The 11478-nt window shown below is 42.4% G+C and overlaps 1 long non-coding RNA gene across 1 annotated transcript in view; it reads right to left on the bottom strand.

The window, feature by feature from the left end:
- Positions 1–854: 854 nt before the first annotated feature.
- The window catches only part of LOC122550839 (uncharacterized), a 207051-nt gene continuing 196427 nt past the window's right edge, over positions 855–11478 (bottom strand). Inside the window, exon 5 of the long non-coding RNA XR_006311959.2 lies at positions 855–1110. This is a non-coding gene — a long non-coding RNA (uncharacterized LOC122550839). The remainder of the gene's footprint in view (positions 1111–11478) is intronic.

Raw genomic sequence — 11478 nt, 5'->3', positions numbered from 1 at the left:
TCATTCATACATAATCTTCTACCCAGGATTACTTGCTAGAAAAAGGAGCAGGAATATTACTCAATATTCCCCCTCTCCTAACCTCCATCCTAGGGTCATTGACATGAATTATAGTGGTTTATTTATAAACCCATCTGAGAACAGAAGAGGTCCCTATTGGGGATAGCTTCCAAAAGTGAAAACAACTGGGGCGGCAAGGTGGCTCAGTGGTTAGCACTGCTGCCTCACAGCACCAGGGTTCTAGGTTCAATTCCAGCCTCAGGCGACTGTCTGTGTGGAGTTTGCACGTTCTCCCTGTGTCTGTGTGGGTTTCCACGTGCAGGCCAGGTGAATTGGTTATGTCAAATTGACCATACTGTTAGGTGCATTAGTCAGAGGGAAATGGGTCTGGGTGCGGCTCTTCGGAGTGTTAGTGTGGACTGGTTGGGCTGAAGGGCCTGTTTCCACACTGTAAGGAATCTAAAAAAAACTGGGGAAACCTTTCCTGGTCTGAACTCTACACGTAACACTGAGCCATTAAGAGTTAATAAGAAGATTTACCATTGTCTGAGGATTATCATTTCAGTATGAAATAGAAAATTCTGTTCTCCTTATTAGAATTAAATTGGTATCCTATATTAAACTCGAACTGGTTTAAATGCATTTCACGTCTTCAACAGTAAACACAGACACTGCTCTAAGAAGGAAACAGAATTTATTAAGCTTCAACAAAATTTTCTGCTGCATTCAGCACTTAATATAATCTGAATAAGCTCTTCAGAATATTCAATGAGTAAACTGAATAAAATCAAGATCTTTATTCTTAAAGAATTTAAAACATTAGATTGTTTTAATATTGGGGAAAGTGAGGACTGTAGATGCTGGAGATCAGAGTTAAAGAGTGTGGTGCTGTAAAAGCACAGACGGTCACGCAGCATCCGAGGAGCAGGAGAGTCGATTTTTCGGGTATAAGCCCTTCATCCTTCATGCAATTTTCAATACCTGATTTGCTGGGTTTTTTAAGAGTAGGAACCTCAAATATTTTTGCAAATTGTTGCTCCAGTACATCAATAGAACTTTAATGCCATCATCACCAGGGGCAATCCCATCAACTCCTCCAGCTGAAAGAACCTGGTCAGACAATCAAAGAGAAAGAACAAATAATTTACATTTATGTAGTGCTTTTCACAACCAACAGATGTCCAAAGTCAATGAAAATAATTTTAAAGTGGAATCATATTTGTAATGTAAGAAATGCTATTCACATCAAATTCCTACAAACAGTAATGTGTAATTGCTAGATAATCTGCTTTTTCAATCTGTGATTGAAATAAATAAGGACACAACTTCACTGCTCTTCTTTGAAATAGCGCTATCGATTCATTTTCGTCCACCTATGCAGGCAGATGGGTCCGTGCTCGAACATCTCATCCTCTAACAGTGCAACATTCTTTCAGTACTGCATTGAAGTAGCAGCCTTGATTTTTGTGTTCTAGTCCTGGAGTGGGACTTAAATCTTGAATCTTGTGAGTCAGAAGCATGAATGCTGCCAACTGAACCACAGCTTACAAACAATTTTGTGAGGTAAGTAAATGTAACACGTCTCCGGGGGAGTAGCAGCATTTCTTCAGAGCCCACAATGGAAGAATTTGCTGCGTAGATTTCCTCCTCTGACTGAAATGATGACTGTCATAATATAAGATCTACAGTCTTGTGGGTGAACAACTACAAGCTTTATTTAGCATAATTACATTCAGTGGATAGTAAGAGAATGCTTTTGACTTGGAACCCTGCAGACTCACATTTCACTTCCATAAAATCTGATGTCACTCTGCTGACACACATTCAGTAACTGTACCCAGTATCGAGGTCCAATTCCCTTTATTCTAGAGCCACAGGCCCAGAACCCTTGAGTCTTTTCTCCTTCAGCAAGATTGGCCAAATTCAAGGTTTTCTTATCCAACAATATATTATTTTATAATTCTTCATCATGGCTGGAACATCACATACCCTGGAGGATTATACGGAGGCACAGTGGCTCAGTGGTTAGCATTGCTGCCTCACTGAGCCAGGGACCCGAGTTTGATTCCAGCCTCAGTGACTGTGCGGAGTTTGCATATTCTTCCTGTGTCTGTGTGGGTTTCCCCCGTGTCCAGAGATGGTGGATTGGCCACGCTAAATTGCCCATAGTCTCCAAGGATGTACAGGCCATAGGAAATGCAGAGTTAGTGGGGTGGGATGGGGGTATGGAATACTCTTCAGAGGGTTGGTGTGGTCTTGATGGGCCAAATGGCCTGCTTCCACATGTAGGAATTCTATGATGTAAAAGATTCAGACTTGATAGTGAAAGAAAGGGATGAGCCCAGAATCCTCCAAAGGTAAGGCTACAGACAAGGGTCACAAGGAAGGAACCTAAATAAATCAGTCACCAGGATCAGGTGACGACAGTGATGATGGATGACACCTGACTCACCACCCTTCTCAAAGGCAATTAGGGATGGTCAATAAATATTTGCCTAGCTAGCAATGCTCACAACCCATGAATGCCTAAAAGCAAACCCTCTCACTTCTCAGACAGGTAAGTGCAGTTAAAAAATCATACACAATAAACTGACAAGGTAAGAGCAAGGGATCATACCCCACACCTCCAATACTCACATGACAAGGCCTTTCTCAATGTTCTTCACATGATATCACCTCCTTCCTGCTAGCTGAGAGACATCCCTTATCTACTCATTTAATGCTATGATTATAGTAAGTATACCATGAGAGACACAGGACAGTGTTAGTGGTATTCCTGAGACACAGGAGACCAATGAGGAGAGAAGAATGCTTGGCAGTTGGTGCTGATGCGTGTGAAGAGCCAATGGCAGCTGTGGGTGATGTGGAGCAGAGCACCTGTTCCAGCAATTTAACAAAAAAATGAGCAGCATCAATTTCTACAGCTGTTTCTATTCAATCACTCTCTCTTCATGCTTCACACCCTTTCTTACCTCTTTTCCTCTGTTTCTGCTGTTTCAGCATGATACAGGAAAACAGCAAGGAAGAGGAGGAAAGCAATTGCTATCTCCTGAACGGTTTTGACAATCACAAAGATAACAAGCCTGCCCCATGTGGCATCGGTGCCCTCTCCCGACACCTCAATCTCACTCCTTTCACCAACTGCCTTCTATGTGGCAGACATCCACTCAGAAATTGGAGGCACCTTGGAGATTTAGGGTGGTGTGGAAGATGGGCATATACATGATAGGTCACAGAGCATGAGGGAGCTAGAGGAGAACAGAGTGGATAAGGATGTGTTATGGTCTCCACTTAAAGCTGCAGAGACAGCTTTCCCTTTTGGACCCAATACCAGGCACGAGTCAAAACCACCTGTAGTGTGCAGTATCAAAGGACTGAATCTTATTTTTTATTGGCTAAGTGCCAGTTGTGTCAAGTCTTTTGGAGCGATCTTTGTCACATGACGAGGCAAACTTTCATGCCGAATCTTACCCAACTCATCTCATTGACTACCCCACCCAATGATCTTCCTTTATTCTGATCCTAGTCCCACCTTACCATGTGCCATTCCCAGAATAGACTGCCACTGCCTGGATATCCCAATATAGATCAGCATTCCTGGCATCATCACCATCTTTAAAAGGTCTTTGTTCACCTGGACAAGCACTGTCAGTCTATAGGTGCTCTGCAAGGTTCCTGACATTCTCCTCAGACTTGAATGACAAAGGGAAATTGCCTCCTCACTTTGTGGTAGGAACCTAGAGGTTTTGCTGAATGGCGTGGTGCACAGTTGGGACATCGCCTTGCCCCCAAGGGCCAGCACAAGAGGCCCTGATACCAGACCATACCAGTCTGGTCTAAGGTTGCTATCTGGGTCAGCGCAGACTCAGCCATCTAGGGAGAACACACATAGGTTATAAGAATGATATCCAGAGTTCAGGGATTAAGTTACAAGGAGAGATTATACAAAAGATTATGCATTTTTTCTTTGGAATTTAGTAGGTTAAGGGGTAATCTGATCAAAGTCTTCAAGATATTAACAGGAAAAGAAAGGGTAGCTAAAAATGAACTAATTCCACTAGTTGGGCATTCTAGAACGAGGGGGCATAGGCTGAAAGTTAGGGCCAGACATTCAGGTGATGGGTTAAGAAGCACTTCTACACACAAAGATATGTTTGGAACTCTCTTCCACAAATGATATGAATGCTTGATTAACTGTTAATTTTAAATCTGTGATAATTTTTTTATGTTAAGTAAAGGTATTAAGGGATATATCGGCCACAGATTAGCTATGGTCTTATTCATTGGTGGACCAGGCTTGAGGGGCTGAATGGCCCACTCCTATGTTTCTATGAAAACACAATGTTGCAGGAAGAAGGTCAATGGCATTCTGTGCACTGGCAGTATAAGTGCCACCATCTTCTCTCTGATATCTCATTCACTTTGCTTCTACTACTTACCTATTCATTCCAAAGTTCAACAAAATCTGCCCCATTTACACTCATCCACCCAACCCACTGACATCACCAACCCTGCTTGCCCACTATGCTGCTTACTCACTCACTAGGGAAACCTCCTCACCATCAGCAACAGTAACAGCTGCTCCCCCACTTTCATCTCCCTTTACCTTCCTCTCTGTCACTTTAATAGGAAAACAGACCACAATAGGGTGGAAACAGTCAGAAGGCTGGCATTTGGCTCCTCATCCTGACTCTGATTGCGCCAACTGGCTGTCTGACCTTGTCTAAGACCCTGGATTGGTATCGAACCGAAACATCGATTCTCCTGCTCCTTGGATGCTGTCTGACCTGCTGTACTGTAAGCTGGGGGGGTGGGGGGGCAAAGTGTAAAAAGGGAAGGCAAGGCAAGGACAATGTGAGCATCCACATCGGTGCAGAGTGAGCAAGCAGGATGACAGCAAGTGAACAGGCTGGAGATGCTGCACAAGGAACTGGATGAGTGTCCTTGAACACACAATGTCCTTGCTGCAGCACAACAATAACAGTTACCAATGCAGCCTGAGGTGCAACAACGAAATGGATTGGAGCTGTGCCAAGAGGGTTCTGAGAGGCTGCCTCGAGTTGGATATTTATGTCCATGAACATGGAAGTCTGTGTGACCAGCTGTCCTTGGAATGTGTCCTGAGATGTTGGTGCCTGATGTCCAACATGTAAGTCCTTTAAAGCGTGGTGTATTCTTATTAACAAAGCAGATGACTCTCTGAGTTCTTGTGATGAGCAGCTGATCGGTAGCAAACTGGAAAATTTCAGGTTTGAATGTAATTGGGAAAAATTGAACTGATTGCAGCAAGGACAGAGTGGAGTTGTATTTGATCCAGTGCCCACGGGATAACTTGCTAGCATGCCCACCTGTGGTTTTTACCCTGGAACCCCTCGTGGAACAGCTCAGATATAAACAGACTTAGCCGGACCCCATCACTCCTGGATATTCTGGTAATGTGTCAAAACCAAAATTCAGTTTTGAATAATGGTGACTTAACCTAATTCTGATCACTTTCCAGCAAACATTACTGGAAAGTATCTATAGGTGGACATTGGGTGAGGGCAAGATTTGGCTGAGCTGTGATTTCCTCTGTGGTCTGACAGCCTTCGGCACTCACTATTTAGGTCAACACTAAAAACATGGCTACTTGAGTGAGAAGTTCATGACAGGTCTTCCCTAGTTCAGTATGAAGATAGGGGGATGGTAACTCGGGAAAATACTGGATGCAGCAGCTTTGCCCCTAGCCCTGTGCCAGGCAATCAAGTCAGATACTGTATACAGAGGAATGAAATCAGAAAGTGCTTGTGAAACTCAGCAGGTCTGTCAGCAACTGTGGAAAAAGAAGCAGAGTTAAAGGGTAAAATTTTGTTTTTTGACACTAAGGGCGGATGTGGACATAAAAGGGAGAGTAACTTCTGCTCAGAACTGAGTCAGGTTCTCCTGACTGATCACATCCTTCTCAGTGAAGGCATATTCATGTGTGGATCAAACACCAAATGTTGTGGGCAGATGAGCTAAGATATGCCCCTGTGAGTATGAGTTAGCATTATAAGGTTGCCAGTGCACAAAACTGCCAGGCATCAGGATTGGGTGCCAGGCATCTCCATCTGATGCCTCATGTGAAACAAATGTGTTTGTCACTTCATAGCAGTTAATAATGTAGTACCACTTGCACCACAGTGTTACTGACTCTCACATATCTTCCAGGATTCACACTTAAAACATCAAAGGAGCTGCAACGTTCATCAGCTCAAGCACGATCAACTCACTGACCTTTCTTCACAATCAGGGAATGCACACACTGAATCATACAGCTATAGAGTCATACAGCATAGAAACAGACCCTTTGGCCCAAAACGTCTATGCTGACCAAGTTTCCTAATCTGAACTAGTTCCTTTTGCCTGCATTTGGCCAATATCCCTCTATACCTTTCCTAATCATGTACCTGTCCAAATGTTGTAATTGTATCTGCCTCTACCACTTCCCTTGGCAGCTCATTTCATATACGCACCACCCTCTGTGTGAAAAGATTGCCCCTCAGGCCCCTTTTAAATCCTTCTCCTCTCAGTGTAAGCCTATACCCTCTGGTTTTGGACTCCTCTCCTGTAGGGAAAAGACCTTGGCTATTCACTTTATCCATTGCACTCATTACTTTATAAATCTCTATAAGGTCACTCCTCAGCCCCCTACACTCCAGTGAAAAAAGTCCCAACCTATCCAGATTCTTTTTAACTCAAAACCTTCCAGTCTTGGTAACATCCTTTCCAGTTTAATAACGTCCTTCATAAAGCAGGACTACCAGTATTGTATGCAGTACTCCACATGTGGCCTTACAGCTTGTATGGTTTGTATACTTGTACAGTTGTAACATAATGTCCAAACTGCTGTTCTTGATGCTCTGACAGATGAAGGCAAGTGTTCCAAAAGCCTTCTTCATCACCCTGTCAACCTATGACATCACTTTGAAGGAACTATGTACCTGCACCACTAGGTCTCTTTGTTCGACAACACTCTCCAGACTCCTATCATTAACTGTGTGTATACTGCCCTGGCTTGCCTTACCTAAATGCAACACTTCACATTTATTTAAACTAAACTCTATATGCCATGCCTTGGCCTGCAGGCCAGTTGATCAAGATTCCATTGTATTCTTAGATAACCTTCTTCACTGTCTAATATGTCACCAATCCGCATGGCTCCTACATTCTCATCCAAGTTGTTTAAATAATGATGAACAACAGTGGACCCAGCACCAATCCTTACAGCACACTACTGATCATAAGCCAACCCATCTTCACTTACTCATCTATCAGCTTTTCTCTATCCTACTTCTGGCTTATGATCAATCATCCCTTGGTCTGCTGAACTTCCTTTCTCTCTCTCTAGGCTCTGTCTCCACCTATCCTCTCACTCATACTCTCCATCTCTTCAATACCCCCCCATCCTCCCAACATCCCCCGCGCCCCCACCTATCATCAGCATAAATACTATATTTTCCAAGGTACTATCAGTTTTGAAGAAAGGTATCTTGAATCAAAATATTAACTCTGTCTTCTTGCTACAGTTGCTACCAGACCTGCTGAGTTTCTTCAAGAATTTCTGTTATCGGGGCATTATTTGGCACCAATCGAAATAGTGTACACTGAGATTATTAGCCATTTCTTTCAGCTCAAAGTCCCTAACTGAATGTCCACAGGATATTTTTCAGGTTCTCAGAGGCCTTATTTTGAAACAAATATAATTGCTTTAGTTTGATGGTGTTCATCTTTTCCTTTACTTTCCATTCTTCCCTTCTGGTCCCACATCATAGTAGATGGCTTTCTCCTTTCCTCTGGTATCCTCTTTGTCCTTCCTTGATCTCCGCTCCCAGTATTGGTCTTTTCACTGCCTTCCTTAATTCCTGCTGTACCTCCTGATTCTACTCCCATCCAAATCCCCATATCCAGGTTTACCCTTACATCACCTCCTGTTCAGTTCATATGTTCATTCTCCTCCCCCAATTGCACCTAGTTACCCTATATTTTCAGCCTCAATATTCAGCTCCACCTTCCTCACCCTGCCTGCCCCTAGCATTGTTACTCTCCTTTGTGCATCCTATTTTGCTCCCTCCATTGTCCCAAAATCCGTCCAGTCGCCTAAAACCACACACTTTAATCTCTATTCTGTACTGTGGTCACAGTTCTGTGATCCTTTTCAGTGAGAGCCCCCTTTTCTTTTCAGACCTCTTTCCAGATGTGCCTTATTTACCTGCTGAGGGTCAGTTAGCTTAGTTGGCTGGTCAAATAGTTTGTGATGCCAATAGTGTGGATTCAATGCCCACCATGAAGGATTCTTCTTCTCAACCTCTCCCCTTGCCTGAGGTGTTCAAAAGAACAGAATATTATTTAAATGGTAAAAAAAAACAAAACACAGAAAGCTAGCACACTGGGGTTGAAGCATAAGAGCAGGGAAGTCTTACTGCAACTGTACACTGTGCTGGTGAGACCATATTTGGAGTATTGTGAGCAGTTTTGGTCCCCTTATTTAAGGAAAGATATCATTTCATTGGAGGCAGTTCAGAGAAGATTCACTAGGATGATCCCTGGTATGGAGGGACTGTCTTATGAGTAAAGATTAAACAGATTGCGACTCTACTCAGTGGAGTTTGGAAGAATGAGAGGTGATGTCTTGGAACATGTAAAATTCTTTACAGGCTTGATAAGATAAACACTGAGAGAATGTTCCCTCATGGGAGAGTTTAGGACCAGAGGGCATAATCTCAGAATAAAGGGACACCAATTTAAGACTGAGGTAAAGAGGAATTTCTACTCTTAGATGGTTGTGAATCTTTGGAACTCTTTGCTATAGAGTCCTTGTGTATATTTAAGGCTAAGATAGATTGATTCTTGATCAGTAAGGGTAAGCGTAGCAAAGTGGATGTGAAGAATGTCAGGTCAGTCATGATCCTAGTGAATGATGGATTGGGCAGAAGGGGACGATTTCTTATGGTCTTATATAGTTGCAAGGATCATTGTTCACCCCAACTTTAATTATTGACTTATATAGCTAAATGCAGCAAACAGCCTTCAGATTTATCTGGTGCATCTTTTCTGCTTTTTTTTCTCAGCGGTTATACCCATGACAAGAGAAGCCTGCCAATGTCAGGTCAGTCCCATCACAGCTGACTAAGGAACAGCTTGTCCAAAACATTGTGTGGGTAGGATTTTACTGGCGGGAAACCTTGCATAACAAACCTTCACAAGGCTACTCTGAAGAAGAGTCACTGGATCAGAAAAGTTGACTCTGCTTTCTTTCCATAGATGCTGCCAGAGCTGCTGAGTTTCTCCAGCAATTCTGTTCTTGCTTCACAGGACTATGCTCTGTAAGGGGAAAATTCCACTAAGTCTGCAGACTTTTCAAATGTTACTTTTTCCTTCTAAATACTTTAGGTTCAAACTTTCAACTGCCCACAATTGTTTCCCTTCATAGCTCTCAGACATTCAACAAAAAAAGATTTCATTCCATTCTGTTGATGACTCGATCAATGCAAATGTTTTGACAAAACACTGCAATAAATAAAACGGTGGCCAGATAATATGATTTATATTTCTCTAAATCATTTTAGATACATTGCTAATGTTATGATCTCTTTATCCGTGTAGGATCCCAAAGTCTGATTACATATTTATCTTTTATCAATACATGGGGTTTTTGGTTTAGTCTGCTTATGTGATAACACCCACCAGTTACAAATATTACTAGACTCTCAATTAGATTTTCCATTCATTTATAACCAACAGGTGAAAAATGTAGCTTGTACATATTTGGGCTGAACAGAGGCAACACACTGATTAAATGTTAACGGTTGTGTTCTCTCTGATACAGAAAATTACATAGAGCAATTTTTCATCATGTCTACTTATATGATCGAGTTTGCTGATTGAAATAATGTCTTATTCAATTATACCTAATGTGAAATTCTCATATATTGATAGAATGAAACTTGAAACTAAAATTCCCAATAGTTAATTCTAATTCAAGAAAACTGAGTAAGCTGTTCACCCTCCCAAGCCTGTTCAGCAATTCAGTTAGATCAAGGATTACCTACCTTTGTTCCAAATCCCTTGATACCCTTACTGGTGGTCCAAGTTACTGTGGAAACATACATTTTTACTCGCACATTGTAGTCTGGAGCAATGGATAGTGAAGGTAGGGACTCCAATATTCTTTCCATCGCTGCTCTAGAATTTCTCCTGCTCTAACCACATGTCACTGAAATATGTTCGAAGGATTTACAGGTTAATACTCAAACTATTTGGCTGTGTAAAGAACACTGTTCCTTGGTCATCAAGTCTTAGAGTGGGATTTGAACATTGGCTCTTGGCTCAAAGGTTGGACGCTACCACTTCATAGAATCCCTACAGTGTGGAAACAGGCCCTTCAGCCCAACACTTCCACACCAACCCTCCAAAAAGCAACTTAGGCAGATCCATTGCCCCCACCTTATATTTACCCCTGACTAATGCACTTAACCTACATATCCTTGAACACTACGGGCAATTTAGAATGGCCAATTCAGCTAACTGTGCATCTTTGGATTGTGGGAGGAAGCCAGAGCACCAGGAGGAAACCCACATAGACATACGGAGAATGCGCCCGAGGCTGGAATCAAACCTGGGTCCTTGGCACTGTGAGGCAGCAGTGCTAACCACTGAGCCACTGTGTCACAAGATCTCCCCTTGATACCATTACTAACAATATTCCAGCAATCTCAATCTTGAACATTTCAATTGACTCACCATCCACTGAAACAGAAGAACATGTTTCAGATTCCCTTTCCACATTGTATGAAGGGTGATTTTTGATGTTACTCTGAATTGGTCAAACTCTTATTTATAACAATGCCCTGTTGATCAAGATTCTCACCACCAGAAGAAATGGTTTCTCTATACCAATTCTATCAATTAATTTTGAATGCCTTAAGTTGGTCACGGCTCAATCTTCTAAAATCAAGGATTGTAAGTCAGGTTTATGCTACTCGTTGTCTTAAATTAATTCTTCAGTCCTTTTTCTGGTGAAATCATGTTGTACCCCATCCAAAACCATTGTATTTTTCATCAAACAGCAAGTTTTGTCAAGTCTTTTGGTGTTTTCTTGCTGTAAGGCCCAGTGGGATTTCTTGCCACATTGACTATCGACCTTGCCTCCACAATACCCTTCGTATTTGATTCTATTCCCACCTTCCCACTTACCCATTCTAGAAATAATTTATTCTCAGTGGATGTCTGCTGAAAAACTGCCAACCTTTGTGCTCATGCCAGCTTTAAAAACCCAGGGGTACCCTGCCAAGCACTGATAATCTGGAGCTGTCCTACATGGTTCTTGACATTTTCCTGGACATGGCAGTCACAAGAAAATTGCAACCCTGCTTTCTGGATGCGGACCTGCAGACAGTGAACATCCTCTTCCTCCAGGACCAGGAGTGGAGGCCATAATACCAGACCTTGCCAGCTTGG

The sequence above is a fragment of the Chiloscyllium plagiosum genome, unplaced genomic scaffold (genome assembly GCF_037043375.1).
Source record: "Chiloscyllium plagiosum isolate Xiang-an unplaced genomic scaffold, Cpla_swu_hap1 HiC_scaffold_6, whole genome shotgun sequence".
NCBI lineage: Eukaryota > Metazoa > Chordata > Chondrichthyes > Orectolobiformes > Hemiscylliidae > Chiloscyllium > Chiloscyllium plagiosum.
This window is presented reverse-complemented; position numbering and strand designations above follow the sequence as displayed.